Here is a 15509-nt window from a genome sequence, read left to right as displayed (position 1 = left end):
ACAAAACAACCCAGAGGAGTATTGTGAGAGAAGCTCTCAACACACATAGGCTTGCCAGGAACTATACCAAAAATGGCAGCATCACCAGACTTCAAGAATTTAGGGTCATCTTCCAGCTCCTTACCAAAATGGTGATCCATCTTTTCCTTCAGTTCAACAAAGTTGCAAGCAATGTGAGTTGTGTGTTAATCCATTACAGGGGCATAACCAACACTGATTTGGCCTGGATGGTTCAGGACAGTTACCTGGGCAGTGAAGCCAGCTTCTTCCATTGGTGGGTCATTTTTGCTGTTACCAGCAGTGTTGCCACAATGAACATCTTTGACAGGCACCTTTTTGACATTGAAGCTTACATTGTCCCCAGGAAGAGCTTCACTCAAAGCTTCATGGTACATTTCAACACATCTTTAGTTGCAATGTTGACTGGAGCAAAGGTGACCACCATGCCGGGTTTGAGAAACCCAGGCTTTGCTCGGCCCACAAAGATAGTATCAGTACCACCAACTCTGCCCACAAAGATAGTATCAGTACCACCAAGTCTGTAGACATCCTGGAGTGGCAGACGCAAGGGCCTGACAGTTGGACAAGTTAGTGATAGGACGCAGTCCAGAGCTTCAGGCAGTGTGGTCCCACTGGCATTGCCATCTTTACGGGTGACTTTCCATCCCTTGAACCAAGGCCTGTGAGCACTTGGCTTCAGCATGCTGCCACCATTCCAACCAGAAATGGACACAAATGCTACTGTGTCAAGGTTGTAGCCAATTTTCTTAAGGAAAGTACTGATTTCCTTAACTATTTCCTTGTATCTCTTCTGACTGTAGAGTGGCTCAGTGGAATCTATTTTGCTAACACCAAGGATTTGTTTCACACCTAGTGTGTAAGCCAGGAGAGCATGCTCCTGGATCTGCCCATTCTTAGAGATGCCGGCTTCAAATTCACCAATGCCAGCAGCAACAATCAGGACAGCACAGCCAGCCTAAGATATGCCTGTAACCATGTTTTTGATAAAGTCTCTGTGTCCTGGGGGCATTAATGATAGTCACATAGCACTTGCTGGTTTCAAATTTCCATAGGGAGATATCAATGATGACATCAGACTCAGGCTCAGCTTTTAGTTTATCCAAGACCCAGCCATATTTGAAAGAGCTTTTTCCCTCTCAGCAGCCTCCTCCTCAAATCTTTTGATGATTCTTTTGCCGATACCACCATACCACCACATCTGTAGATCAGATGGCCAGTAGTGGTGGACTTGCCTGAACCTAAGTGTCCAATGACATCAATGTTGGTTGGAGTCTTCTCTTTTCCCCTTTTGGCTTTTAGGCCATGTTTTTCATGACACTTGTGTTCTAGCAGCAAATCCATTGTGAAAACACCCAAACTTTATTGTAATGGATGCTTTCCAGCCTTCTCTTGGCTACTGATATTGAAGGTGCATCCCATTTCTATGTTCTAGTCCACTTAACAAATTCTGAATCTCTTATCCTTGTAACTTTCAAATATCTATCTCCCAAGTCACTATCACCTGTGAATACCATAAGTATTTTTCTTTCAGAGACTTTATGACTTCTTGCAAAGCATCATTTACTCTAGTTTCCTCTTAGGACTCTAGGGCTGACTATCTGAATAGTATAATGTTGAGCTCTTGGCCATTTCCTACTTCTGCCCACATATATTCCATTCCACAGGATATAGTCCTTCCTAGAAGACAGAAAATACTTTGATACATATAATATATACAGTGCATCAAATTGAAAGAGCATTCCTGGGCTTCTGAGTCCCAGTCCTTGCTAAATGTCTTTGGGGAAATATTCCAAAAACCCTGAGCCTCGGTTTGTTTTTTTTCTGTTGTTGTTTTCTTGTTTTGTTTTGTTTTTGTTTTTGTTTTTTGATGGAGTCTCACTCTGTCACCCAAGCTGCAGTGCAATGGTGGGATCTCAGCTCACTGCAACCTCCACCTCCCAGGTTCAAGTGATTCTCTCACCTCAGTCTCCCATGTAGCTGAGATTACAGGTGTCTGCCACCATGCCCAGCTAATTTTTGTATTTTTAGTAGAGATAGGGTTTCACCATGTTGGCCAGGCTGGTCTCGAACTCTTGACCTCAGGCAATCTGCCCACCTTGGCCTCCCAAATTGCTGAGATTAAATTGGTGGTTCAGTGGTATAATTCTCGCCTGCCAAAGTGCTGGGATTACAGGCATGAGCCACCACATCCGGCCCTCAGTTTCTTTATACATAAAAATGGGTAAAAGATGACCTACCCATCTCGTGGATTTGTTGTAAAGATTTAAGGAAATAATATTTGTAAAACCTAATACAGAGAAGGCACTCAAGTATTGTTTATTATCATCAATTATATTCTACCTAAAGCTAGGCAAATAACACAGCAGTCATTTTCACATTGCTATTCAAATTAACATTCTTCTACAAAGGCCAGCAGGCATGGGAGCTAGCCCTGGCCTTCTACCCTCTGGAATTCAGTAGTGGAATTCCATCTAAAGTCTAGAATAAAATTAAACTTGATGGGTTTCATCTTTATTCTCTTTCATATATGTCAACCACTGCCAACAGCCATCATGACCTCTGCTTCCAAAGCACTTCAGGACTGATCAAGCAAACTCCTGCTGCACTGGGGGTGAGATTTCCAGGGATTTGAGGTTCAAACACAGGACTGTGGCATGCTGGGGAGATCCCTAGATAGTATCACAGCAACTGCCATAGGTACAGAAAACAGTCACTGAGGAAGCAGGAGAGGTGTGTTTCTCTTTTCATGTGCCTGTCTCTTCACTTACAGAAATATTGACAAGGAGAAAAGAAGCGCTTTGCCAACCAAGCAGAGCTTGTGCTGAACACAACACTTGACCACGCTGCTTTCAAGTCTTTCTCATGCTCTCTGCATAGCCAGGACAAAGACATTCAGATGGAGGGTCCAGGGCAGGGAGAAAGGAAAAGAGGGGAGAGAAGGTGGGGGTGGGACAGAGATTTAATTCCTTAGCCTAATGTGTTTTATTCCTTTTCTGAAAATAAATAGAAGACTGAGCTCCTGTCAGAGCTGTTGATCCAGGACCCCTTGACACTCCATTTTAAAATCAAAGTATTTTGAAACAAAACTTCCTTAATGAGCACCTGGAAGTAGGAATGAGGAAGACTGTTTGAGTGGTTTTCTTTTCAAGTGGAGTCCTTTCTTTTCTGAAAGCTACAGACTCAATGACAATAACTATCTGTGGAATAAATTGAATGAATTTGTGTCTCTCTTGTTTTTCTCTAAGAAACCTTCCAGAATCTGACACTCTAATTAACCAAGGTATCTCTTCTTTTGCTCTGTTCATCCTTAATACACAAACACAAGTGCAGCTCCACCTTGATTGTCAAAGGTGAATACAATCACACAGCATGCTTTTTGGCCAGAAACTTTGATGCCACGTGTAGAAATCACATAGAGGGCAAAGATTTAAGTTCCAGGGATTTTGGAGATGGTGCGGGTGGAGGAAGGGGAGGAAGGAGATGGTTATTGATAGCATAGTAACATCTAGAAAACAGGCTTTCCAACTGGAAAAGCATGTGTTCAGATCTCAGCTCTTCCAATTACTGCCTCTTCAACAGAAATAACATAACTAATGGCCAGGCACAGTGGCTCACACTTGTAATCCCAGCACTTTGGGAGGCCAAGGCAGGTGGATCACTTAAGGTAAGGAGTTCAAGACCAGCCTGGCCAACATAGTGGAACTATGTCTCTACCAAAAATATAAAAATTAGCTGAGTGTGGTGGTGGGCACCTGTAGTCCCAGCTACTCGGGAGGCTGAAGCAGGAGAATCACTTGAGCCCAGGAGGCAGGAGTTACAGTGAGCTAAGATCGCACCACTGTACTTCAGCCTGGGTGACACAGCAAGACTCTGTCTCAAAAACAAAACAAAACAAAAACCTGTAAATAAGTTATTCAACTCTCTAACTTTCATTTCCTCATCTGTCAAATGGAGGAAAGAGCAGTGATCAGTAGTTCTGTGGTGGTGATTAAATATACAGAAAGCCCTTAGAAATATGGTCAATAAAAGGCAGCTGGTATTTACACTGTTGTTATGATTATGGATTTTTAAATTAAATACTATTTTAAATAAAATAAAAGAGGCCTATAAACCCAAAAACACACGCCCAACAATCTTAGACATAAAAGAAAGGTGATTCAATGAAAGAAGGAAAGAAAGCAAAAACCAAGAGAGAAACACAAAGAGGGAGGAAGGAAAGGTAAAGGGAAGGGGACAAGACTGGTGACGCAAGGAGGGGACCTCCAGGAAAGCTCTATACTCGGGGACTGTATGCTCCAGGTCCTGGGGAAAACAGCAAAAGGGGGCACATGTTTTTGCAACAACACCTAAAATATGCAGACTTATCTGTGCCTATTACCTCCTTCCCTTCTACCAATTTGAACACTCAACTTTAAATAACTTCCTCAATTTTGGAGGCTCAAGACTTCTCCCTTTAGGAAATAAATTAAGACTCAAATAATCAATATTTCCACAACTCCTCACTCCTGCCCCACCACCCTTATTCACAACAGCTGTTTTCCACCCTCTACCCTCTACTTTCCAAGGGAGTGGTGAGGGAAATGATTGAAATTGCTTTTCCCAGTCTTCTCTTGCTGTAAGAAAAGGCTGCAGTGATAAAGAAATATGGGAAAAAATTAAAAGGCCATGCAGAGCTGAGTGATGCAGGGGAAACTGGCAAAGAGAAAGTGATCAAACAACTCAAAGATATCTGCAAGATACTCTAGCCTATTTGAAGATTAGAGTTATTTAAATTCAGTGTTATTGTTACAGGAATAGGGCAAAGAGACTGTGTTGCTTTGTAAGAAATTTCCATCACCAAAACCATGTTTATAACCTGGAAGAAAAAAAGGATATGTTTTAAGTGTAAAAGCACTGAGCCCTTTCAAATCCCTCCTTCCTTTGTTAATGACATTGTGTTTCTTTGTTCTGGAGTCTCCCAGAATGATGCAGGAGAAAATTTTTCAGGTTAGCTTTGACAATCAAACTCTTTTCTTTACATTTGCATGCTTGGAACTCTCTTGTTAGATATATTTCTACCAAAAGCAAGAAGCTGGGAAACTGTTTTATTCTTGTACAGTTTTATTCTTTCCCCAAAGACCCCCCTTATTATCTCTACTGAGAATTTCAGCATTCTCTCTGTTAAAACTCAGTCTGCCACTTTAGAAGTTAAAGATTAATATGTCTGTGCCTTTAAGTATAATCTAGATTCTGGAATTAAATTAGGTGTATGGGAAGAATAGAATTAGGACGGCTGGGCTCCAGTCCCAGTACTACCAATAACTAGTGGTGTGACCTTGGGAAAGCCTTCAGTTTCTTTGGAACTCCATCTATAAAGTAAGGTGGTTGGAAATGACAATCTCTAAATACCTTGTGGCTCTAAAATTCTATGTTCTTATGGACGAGGAACTCTCCAACTTAAAAGCTAACTGGTTGCTGATAGTCATTTTCTCAGCTAGTTAATTCAATTCTAAAGGACAAGAACCTGGTATGATATTTTTCTTCAACACACAACTGTCTTTTGAAATAATAACAGCAGAAAAGAGAGGAGCCCACTCTAGCTAGCAGTAAACAATCAGTCTTGGAAAAGATGGCCATGGGAGCCAAGGGAACAATGAGGAAAATTACTGAAATAATCCCTTTGTCCAGTCTCTTTTCTCTGGAAAAGTTGCTGTGAAAAGGGAATATAAAAACAATAACAAGGCCATGCAAAGCTGAGCCAGGCAGGGAGGTCGTGTGGGGTGGACGTCATCAAATTCAATGGATCCATCCATTTCCTTTAACCTCATCTTTTCCTTCCTTCAAAGATATACTTTGCCTCCTCCTCATTCCTGCCTATTGTGAAGCAAAAGAGTACTGGCACTTTCTTTTTCTTCTTTATTAGTTCAGGCAAAGGATTCTTCTGCAAAAAGTAAAAAAGAAATCAAACCGAAAATAAGCTTCTGTTCGGGGAAAAGAAATGGTTGGGGTGGGTGAGTTGTCTAAAAATGACTGTGTGGATGGTGCACTTATTAAAAAGTAACAGACTGCAAATCTTCAAATTTAAAAAAGATTTGAAAAGATCTGGGCTCAGGAGGTAGCAGAAAGCTGGTGCAAAACTGAGACAAACAATGAGCCTTGGGGTTTTGCTTTTCTTTTGGTTTTTGAGTCCCCTAATTGAGCCTGTAGCAAAAAGTAAGAAAAAAACAGGAGCTGAACTCTCAAATTCAATGGTTCACAGCCTTTGGCAAAAGAAGTCTCTCCCTTTTCTTTGCCAGATATCTTAGTGAAAACAGAGGTGACAGTAAAAGGCTGGATAGGAAATTGACTCATCCAAGGGCTTGAGTGAGTCTCGGAGAGCCAATCAGGTGATTTTTATTTGGGGAAAAGAAATGGCAGTATAAAATGAGATAGACTTGAGAACGTGAATTGGTTTTCAACAAGCAGAACCAGAGAGAATAATTTTACTGGTCTCAAAGCTTACACGTAGTCCAGATGTAAACTATGGTCTCTCAGTCCTTAAAAAAGAAAAAGGATTGGTCTGAATGCTCAGTCTGTGGATTTTGAAGGGTTAACTGTGCAAAACACACACACACAGTTTCTGCAAATAGAGGATTTTCAAGGTCACCTGGCTTCGGATTCCTACTTAATGAGCTCAGTGTTGTGTCATCTGAATTCACTCTGTGGCAACCTGATTTGCAACTCATACTTTCCCTTATTCTATTAGTAAATAAACAAATAAAATAAAAATCCTAATTCAAGGCAGTGCATGTGCATGCATGCCAGTGAACTTCCCCAGATTTCCTGAAGGTTAGAGGATGTGGGTGGCATTATTTAGCAAATACTGTTCTTAAATGTTCACTCTTCCCTCCTCCCCTCCTCTGAGGAAGGAATAGACTTCCGCTCCCTCCCACTTTGATGCTGAGCTTGGCCATGTGACTGGCTTTGCCCAATGGAATGGACGCAGACATGATGTAAGCCACCTCTGAGCAGAGGCTTTAAAAGTGCTTGCCCAGTCTGGCTTGGCTACTTCTGCTCCAGCCCTCCTAGAGAAGAGCTTGCCTCAGGGAGCTACTGCTCCTTCAGCCTGGGCCAAAAAATGAAAGCCATAGGAACAGACCTAAATTTGACCTGCAGCTGGGAGCACAGTTAACTGCAGTTAATCCCACAGACTGAAACAAAATAAATAAATGTTTGCTGTTGGAAGCTACTAAGATTGGGGTTGTTTATTGTGCAATATTGTTTCAGCAAAAGCTGATTTAGGCCAGGCATGGTGGCCCATGCCTGTAATCGCAGCAGTTTGAGAGGCCAAGGCAGGTAGATCACTTGAGGCCAAGAGTTTGAGACCAGCCTGGCCAACATGGTGAAACTCCATCTCTATTAAAAATATTTTAAAAAACCAATTAGCCTGGTGTGGTGGCTCGAGCCTGTAATCCCAGATACTCTAGAGACTGAGGCAGGAGAATTGCTTGAAACCAGGAGGCGGAGCCTGCAGTGAGCCAAGATAGTGCCACTATGCTCCAGTCTGGGCAACAGAGTGAGACCCTGTCTCAAAAAAAAAAAAAAAAAAAATACACAAACAAACAAACAAAAAAAGCTGACTTAAAGAATTCTCCGGGGAAAGGGGTATATATCACAATAATATACACAAGTTCAAATTAAGCATTAGAGATCCTTGTTCTTGAAAGATATTATACAGCCTGGGTCATCCTAAGGAGTGGTACTGTTTTCCTTCCAACTTTACACATTATTTCCCCGAGATCCCTACAGCCCTCCCAACTCTAAAATCTCCTTAATATATGATGAAGAACGAGTCAGAGTTCTGCCCTCTAGGCCACCTTTTCATATTCAAGTTCACCAAGGACTTCTCCTGTAACAGAAGCATCTCTATGGAAGAACAACAATGTTTTATTCACAATGATTTTCCTCCCTATTACATACTCATACATGGGAGAGATGAGTAGTGTTAAGTTCTAATTAGAACCAGAAAACATCTTGTAGGGTTCCAGATGAGAAGTCAATGCATACCTCTCTCTCCTGTCTCACCTTTCCCTTGCGTCTTTCCTCAGTCTCTGATCGCTATTTTCTGCCAAGCCATTATCTTCTTCTACGGATGTAGAGGAGACAATGTGTGTCACCAATTAGCAAGAAAAGTTCCCTCTTGTTTCCCCTTGAAGTTCAAATTCCATTAAGTAATGAGAATTTAGCCATCAATAATTAAGACTATCCCTGGGAAACACTCTCACAGAAGAAGCTAACAGCAGTGCTTTTTGAATAATAAAGCAGAAAAAGATTTTTCTAACCACAATGATTTCTTTTTGTACTTTCTCAATTCTCCAAGGAGGAGCAGGCAGCCATTTTAACAAGATCCTGCAGCGATTCTGGAGCCTCTGGTAGCCGATTATCACAAAATACTCCAGTAGGTTGGCCCAGTTTAAGCCAAGTACAAATAACACATCACTTTTGAAATAAATGGCATAACGGCCTTTGAAATGTAAAAGCCAGTTGATTTTGTTTCTAAAATTAGAAGATTGAGTTTGACCTTAATTTTCTCATTGGGGTTGGGGGGTGCCTCTGGTTCAGCCAAAAATCACTAGCCAATGGCTGTCACTAAACAAGGACATGGACAGCAGGTAGAAGAAGTGAGTTGTTGACTTCCACTATACAAAAAACATTACAGGAACATGGGGAGGGAGGAGCCTGTTCTTCTTTCTTCTGATAGGAAGAGGAAACCTGAGTCTATTTATTTGTAAGATGTCCAAATAGCACTTTACTCCTAAAAACACAAGAGAATTATTCAGATTTAAAAATCACAGTATGAACAATCATATCAAGCATCAAAATAGAGCCACAAACAAAGGCAGCTGGATCAAGCTAGGAAAAGATCTCTTAAGAAAGCTGAAACATTTCTGTCCTTATGCCAGCTGACATGAAAAAGGCAATTAACTATAGATTAAGTTGGGAGGGAAGGGGTAGCAGAAAGGGAAACTAAGCACGAATTATTTCAGGAACCTGAAAGAATGAGATTTCTTGGAATATATTTTACTGAGCTATAAGGGCAAATGACCATGCCTCTCTAAGTTCCAAAGTGCGTGAGTATACTGGATAAACCAGCTTAATGGTAAGCCAGATCTGGGGCTCTAAATTACTAGACAGTCTTTTTGGTTCTGAAGAGACATAGAAAAGTAAGGGATATGGAATAGATCCAGCTACTTCCTTTGCCTGCCAATCTAGAAGATTAGAGAGGGCAGAGAGATGCCATCATCATAGCTTCCATCCAAAGCTGCTAAAGTTGCATAGAGTTAGAGAGATGAGAAGGCATGGGCTTCTCCAAGGAGGGTATGAGAGATTGGAGCCATGGTTTGGGAGACTCTGTCATGCTGGGGGAGTGTATTAGTCCATTTTCACACAGATATGAAGGCATATCTGAAACTGGGTAAGTTACCAAGGGAAGAGGTTTAATTGACTCACAGTTCCACATGTCTGGGGAGGCCTTAGGAAAGTTACAATCATGGCAGAAGGGGAAGCAAACACGTCCTTCTTCACATAGCAGCAGGAAGGAGATGTGCCAAGCAAAGGGAGAACTGTCCCTTATAAAACCATCAGATCTCACAAGAACTCACTCACTATCACAAGAACAGCAGCATGGGGTTAACTGCCACCAGATTTAATTACCTCCCACTGGGTCTCTCCCGCAACATGTGGGGATTATGGGAACTACAATTCAAGATGAGATCTGGGTGGTAACATAGCCATACGATATCAGGGAGTAAGACCTCTGGGGATTTGAAAAATTAAGGCAGGTGACAAAAAAGCAAATGAAGTTTTATAGCTGTAGGCAAGTGAAAAACTCTAACATAACAGCCAAGTAAAGATTCCAATATTCTAATATCCAAGGTAATATGAGCTTTACGTAGACATCACCTATACTTTTGTCTCACCCTTCTCTTAATCTCTGGCCTTCTCATACACTAGGAATGGCTTGGATCTCTCTCCCTCTCTCCCTCTCTCTCTCTCTCTCTCTCTCTGTCTTTCTTTAGTATGACACTCTCATCCCCCTATTGATCAAGACAATATCCAATTACTTGTAAGCTCTCCAGTATTGACCCATTTTTATATTCAACAAGCATTCATTGAGGACCTGTCTCAGGTACATGGAATAAAGAGATAAATAAAGCAAGGGGCCTTCCCCTCTAAAAGAAGGGGTATCTAAATTTAGGGACGGGCTTTCTGGAGAAGGTGAAATCAACTCATGTTCTTATGAGGTGCCAAGCCTTGGATTATCACAGAGGGTTCCTTGGGGAAAGCAATAGTGACTGACTCTGCCAAAAGAAGCAATATTCATAATTTTTAAAGTGGGCTGTCTTAAAGGAAGAGCAAAAGTTAGCCAAGTACAGGCAGTGAACATTCAAAGGCACTGAAGTAGCAAGCAGTCCGTGGTGGTGGGAGGACCCTGGTACTGTTAGTTGACTCTGAGAGGGTTTTCTTACTGTCAATTTTCAATAAATTTTGCCCCAAAGAAAAAGTAACAAAAAGAAAATCAATAACTAAGGGCTGCACTTTTATGAACTTATATTGTAACTGATTCACTAAATCACTATTTAATCAACCTCGATTACTGCCTTAATGAACAATTAATTCTACCACTTATGTAACAAGCCCTATGCAAAGACAAGCTGGAGTCTCATTCTCAAAGCAACCATGATAACACTGAAAATTCAAAATTACCTTTAAATGTACCAGGAGAAGCCAGCCAAATGTAGAAGAGGTGACTGTGGCACCTGAAACAGGTAAAGTGAGCTTTTCCAATTCAAAAAATCTTTGCCACATATTTTACCAATTAGAGATTCAGCTGTGGCAACATACTTCTCATTTTAAAAGCAGGTAAAGGAGTAAACAGAGTAAGCCTAGACATCATTCACCCCTTAGTAAATGTTTTTCTTATTTCAATCAATAGAGGCACCATTCTCTAATTCTTTGCTTTTAGAATCATCATTAATTCCTGTCTCCTTTCATATTTGATCTTACTAGTTGTCAAGCCTTATTTTATCATACAGGATTCTTTGTGGGAAACAGCAGACTGATTCTGGTTGATTGAAGCAATATCCACAATATCTTTTTAAAAAGGTTATTTTAAGTGGCAGACATTGTAGATTAGCTTTCCTTTTCTCAACTTGTTCATCTCCAGTTGTATCATAGAGGTTGGATGCTCCAAATGCTCGTTAAATACTCATTTCTCACATTTCCATGCAGCTAGTTGACCATATTACTCAGCTCTGGCCAATAACATGTACGCCTAAGTCTGCTGGAGTTTCAGGAACCTTTGGCTCCTCTGATTAAAATGAAATACACAACTGGTGCTAACCTGTCCCCTCTTCTGATCCTTGTCTTGACAAAGACAGCAGCCTAAGGGAAAGGCCAAGAGGCTGAAAGAGAACCTTGACACTGTCAACCTATTGACAAAATGTCAGTAGCACAATTTGGGAGGCTGAGGCAGGCAGATTGCTTGAGCCCAGGAGTTTGCTACCAGCCTGGTCAACATGGTGAGACCCCATCTCTACAAAAAATACAAAAACTAGCCAGGTATGGTGGCACGTGCCTGTAGCCCTAGCTACTTTGGGGGCTGAAGCAGGAGGATCACTTGGGCCTGAGAGGCAAAGGTTGCAGTGAGCCTAGATTGCACTACTGCACTTCAGCCTGGGCAACAGAGTGAGACCCTGTCTCAAAAAAAGAAAAAAAAAAAGCTTAAAAAAATGTCAGTAGCTATTAACACCAAACTTATTTTAAAATCCTAATGGCTTAAGCCACTACTAATGATGTTTTCTGTTATTGGAGCTGCAAAAATGCCTGCCACATCTTCTGACTAATTGGAAGGGCTCAAGTCTAATCAGCTAGCACCAATGCCCAAAAGCACACTACAGAGCTAGTCAAATAAGGGCCATCAAGACACTGCTGTTTGTACTGCTGCCACTTCTGCACCAGAAGCGTAATCTTACTGCAACCACTAACACCACAGTGAACACTGTCACTTCTGTGTAAGGCCCACAGTCTTGCAGCACTATATACTATTTCTGCTACTGTGACTCCAAATTCAAAGCCTACAGTGGCTACATCTAGTTGATGGCAGCTGGGTTCCATGCACCTTTTAACTGCAAGTACAGCTTAAAAGTTGAGTATCTGCCATTTTCAACTGTTAAGGATTTATAAGGTGGATAATTCTCCTATGTATAGGAAAGAGGTGTGCACCTCATTTTTTTCAATGCTGTGATCTCTCTAGATCAGACCTTATCTGATAATTTCCAGCCACTACATAGAAGTAATTTTAATCAATTAGAATTGCTGCATCTCTGAAATCTTACACTCTATTACAGGACCCTGTCTTGGTAGCTCAGCACCTTACTTCTACCTCCTTTTCTTGTACATGAAGGTGGAAAATAATGGACAGACTAAATAGATATTAAAGATGTTAAACTGACAGAATTTGGGATAACTAGAGGTGAGTGACACAAGGAGATGATTTAAGAATAATTCCCCAAATTCTGGCATGAGCAATAACAAGGTAGGCGGTGGTGTCATTCACTGAGGGAATGAAGGTTGAGGAGGGGACTCAGAAAGCAAAAATAACCACATTGGTTTGGGGACATGGGTTCAAGCACCTGTGAACTGGTGAAGTGATCCATTAAAGAGCTAGGTGTGTGGATCTAGAACACAGGAAGAAGGTAGGGACTGGAAGTACAGATTTTGGCGTCATCAATTTGTAGATCATTGAAATCATGAAACTGCCTCATCCACCTGCATTTCTTTTTGTTTTTGTTTTTGTTTTTTGAGACGGAGTTTTGCTCTTGTTGCCCAGACTGGAGTGCAGCGGCGCAATCTCAGCTCACCACAACCTCTGCCTCCCGGGTTCAAGTGATCCTCCTGCCTCAGCCTCCCAACTAACTGGGATTACAGGCATGTGCCACCACGCCCGGCCAATTTTGTATTTTTAGTAGAGACGGGGTTTCACCATGTTGGTCAGGCTGGTCTCAAACTCCCGACCTTAGGTGATCCGCCTGCCTCAGCCTCCCAAAATGCTGGGATTACAGGCATGAGCCACTGCACCCGGTCCCACCTGCATTTCTTATCTCAAAGAAGGAAACTCAAGGAATCCAACATCCTCCACTCAGTCTGAGCCTCCTTCCACAAAGTACATCCAACCGCCAAGAATAAATCATACCAGTCACTAAGCTCTACCTCCTTAATACCTATCAGCCCTCTCTATCTCCACCTCTGCTGCCTTCATTAGCTCTCACCATCTTTCACTTGGAATTAGTCTTTCAACTAACCTCCAACCTGTCTACTATCACACACACACACACACACACACACACACACACAGTTGCAGGTCAAGTGACCTTTCTCAAACACAAGTAAGAGTATGCTAATCCACAGATTAAAAACTGCTAGTAGTTCCCCACTGCCCAAAAGATAAAGTCCCATCCCTAGATTCGACATGCAATGCTCACATCAGATTCCTCCCTACATCTCTGGTCCCATTTCTCATTGCCTGGACCTTCCAAAATATGCTCATCTTACTGGAAAACGTGCCTGTCAATAGTCTTGATTGCATCTTACGTAGAGTTTCTTGATAAGGACACTGGATTTTAACCAACATGAAATATATTACAGGCCAGAAAGGGAGAATCCCTTCTTAAACCTAGACTATGAAAATTTGGGGCCCAGTTTGCAAAATTGCCATTCACATTCATATTAATATAGCACCTAGAAAGGCTATTTTGAAAGGGGTATTCTGTTTCTTTTAAATGCGCAACTGTGCTTAAAACCATTTAGGAGAGAATATATGGGTTCTAATGACCAGTTCCTACGTGACACCCTTGGATCCCTCTTGTTTATTATCAATTTCCAGGCCCTAGCAATAAGCCCAGAAACACTGGCTTCAATTCGTTCCCGTTTGTACAACTCTTCCTCAGCTCAGCAAGGGCTCTATAAAGTTGCTTCATAAGTGCAGAGATCTATAAGGAGTCTTTCTCCAAAGATCAGGAGCCAGCAATCAGCCTAAACCAACTCATCCTCTGGGAAACAATGGGAGGTAGAAAGCTGAGCGCTTGAACTGGAGGCTATGAGAAAAGAATGCAAAGGTTAAGCCTCTTGAATCAAAGACTTTGGTCTTCTATCAGCCAAGGCAGCTTGTTTTGATGATGCTATGGAGAAATACCAACCCCAGAGTTATTTTGTGCTCTGTGTTGAAACCTCTCACTGCTTTGTAAGATAAAACTAATGCAACAAATATTGATTGAACATTGCACTATCTAATATGAAACATGAGACTGTCCCTGTCCTCAAGAATCTGATTTATAATAATAATAGCTATTATTATTAAATTGCTAACATGTATCAAGCACTTGCCACTGGACAAGTTAAAGTATTTATTTAATCTTTACAATAATTCTATGATAGATTCTATCCTCATTCCCATTTGCAGAAAGAGAAACACTCTCTTAGTTATTTTTAAATGTACAATTGAGTTATTATTGACTGCAGTCAACTGGTTGTGCTATAAAATAGTATGTCTTATTTATTCTTTCTAACTATTTTTCATGCCCATTAACCATTCCCACCTCCCCGCAGCATCCCACTACCCTTCCAAGCCTCTGGTAACCATTCTGCTATCTCCATGAGTTAAATTGTTTGATTTTTAGATCCCACAAATAAGTCAGAACATGTGACATCTGTCTTTCTGTGTCTGGCTTACTTCACTTAACATAACGATCTCCAGTTCCATCCATGTTGTTGCAAATGCCAGGATCTCATTAATTTTTATGGCTGAATAGTACTCCATTGTGTATATAAACCAAATTTTCTTTATTCATTCACCTGTTGATGGACACTTAGGTTGCTTCCAAATCTTAGCTATTGTGAACAATGCTGCAACAAATGTGGGAGTGCAGATATGTCTTTGATACACTGATTTCCTTTCTTTGGGATATACCCAGCAGAGGGATTGCTGAATCATACGGCAGCTCTACTTTTAGTTTTTTGAGAAACCTCCAGACATCTTCACGGTGGTTGTACTAACAAGGTGGAGATTCTAAACACACCTTTTCTTTCCCAGGGACGAAAAGCACTAAAAGAGAGCTTCCAAATAGCACCAAGAGTGTAGCAGTGAAGGTGAGAAACTAGAAACCAAAATCTCAAGTGATTTCTTTAAAAATAACTATTGTGGTAAACTATATCAAGTTGAATTGAGAAATTCATGCATTCATTTGGCAAATATGTATCCAGTTCCTATTATATGCCAGAGTCTGTGCTAGGCACTGGGAATTCATAGGAAAAAAAATACAGGTTACTTAAAGAACCTATATGCATAAATATTTTCCTACATATACAACTATGACTTTTTACATTCATAAGTAATTATGAAACTTAACCAGGTTGTTAGCTCAAAGAATAGTACTGAAAATAACAGAGAGAAGTACCAGAAATAAAGGGCA

General features: G+C 41.1%; 1 protein-coding gene and 1 pseudogene across 5 annotated transcripts in view; both read right to left on the bottom strand.

Moving 5' to 3' along the window:
- Positions 1-15509, bottom strand: part of LOC129136995 (uncharacterized) — a 566655-nt gene that overhangs the window by 416453 nt on the left and 134693 nt on the right. The window lies entirely within an intron of this gene.
- Positions 54-1362, bottom strand: LOC467526 (elongation factor 1-alpha 1-like; annotated as a pseudogene).

Source organism: Pan troglodytes, chromosome 15, assembly GCF_028858775.2.
Source record: "Pan troglodytes isolate AG18354 chromosome 15, NHGRI_mPanTro3-v2.0_pri, whole genome shotgun sequence".
Taxonomy (NCBI): Eukaryota; Metazoa; Chordata; class Mammalia; order Primates; family Hominidae; genus Pan; species Pan troglodytes.
Note: the sequence above shows the minus strand (reverse complement) of the source record. Positions and strands in the feature narration are given on the sequence as shown.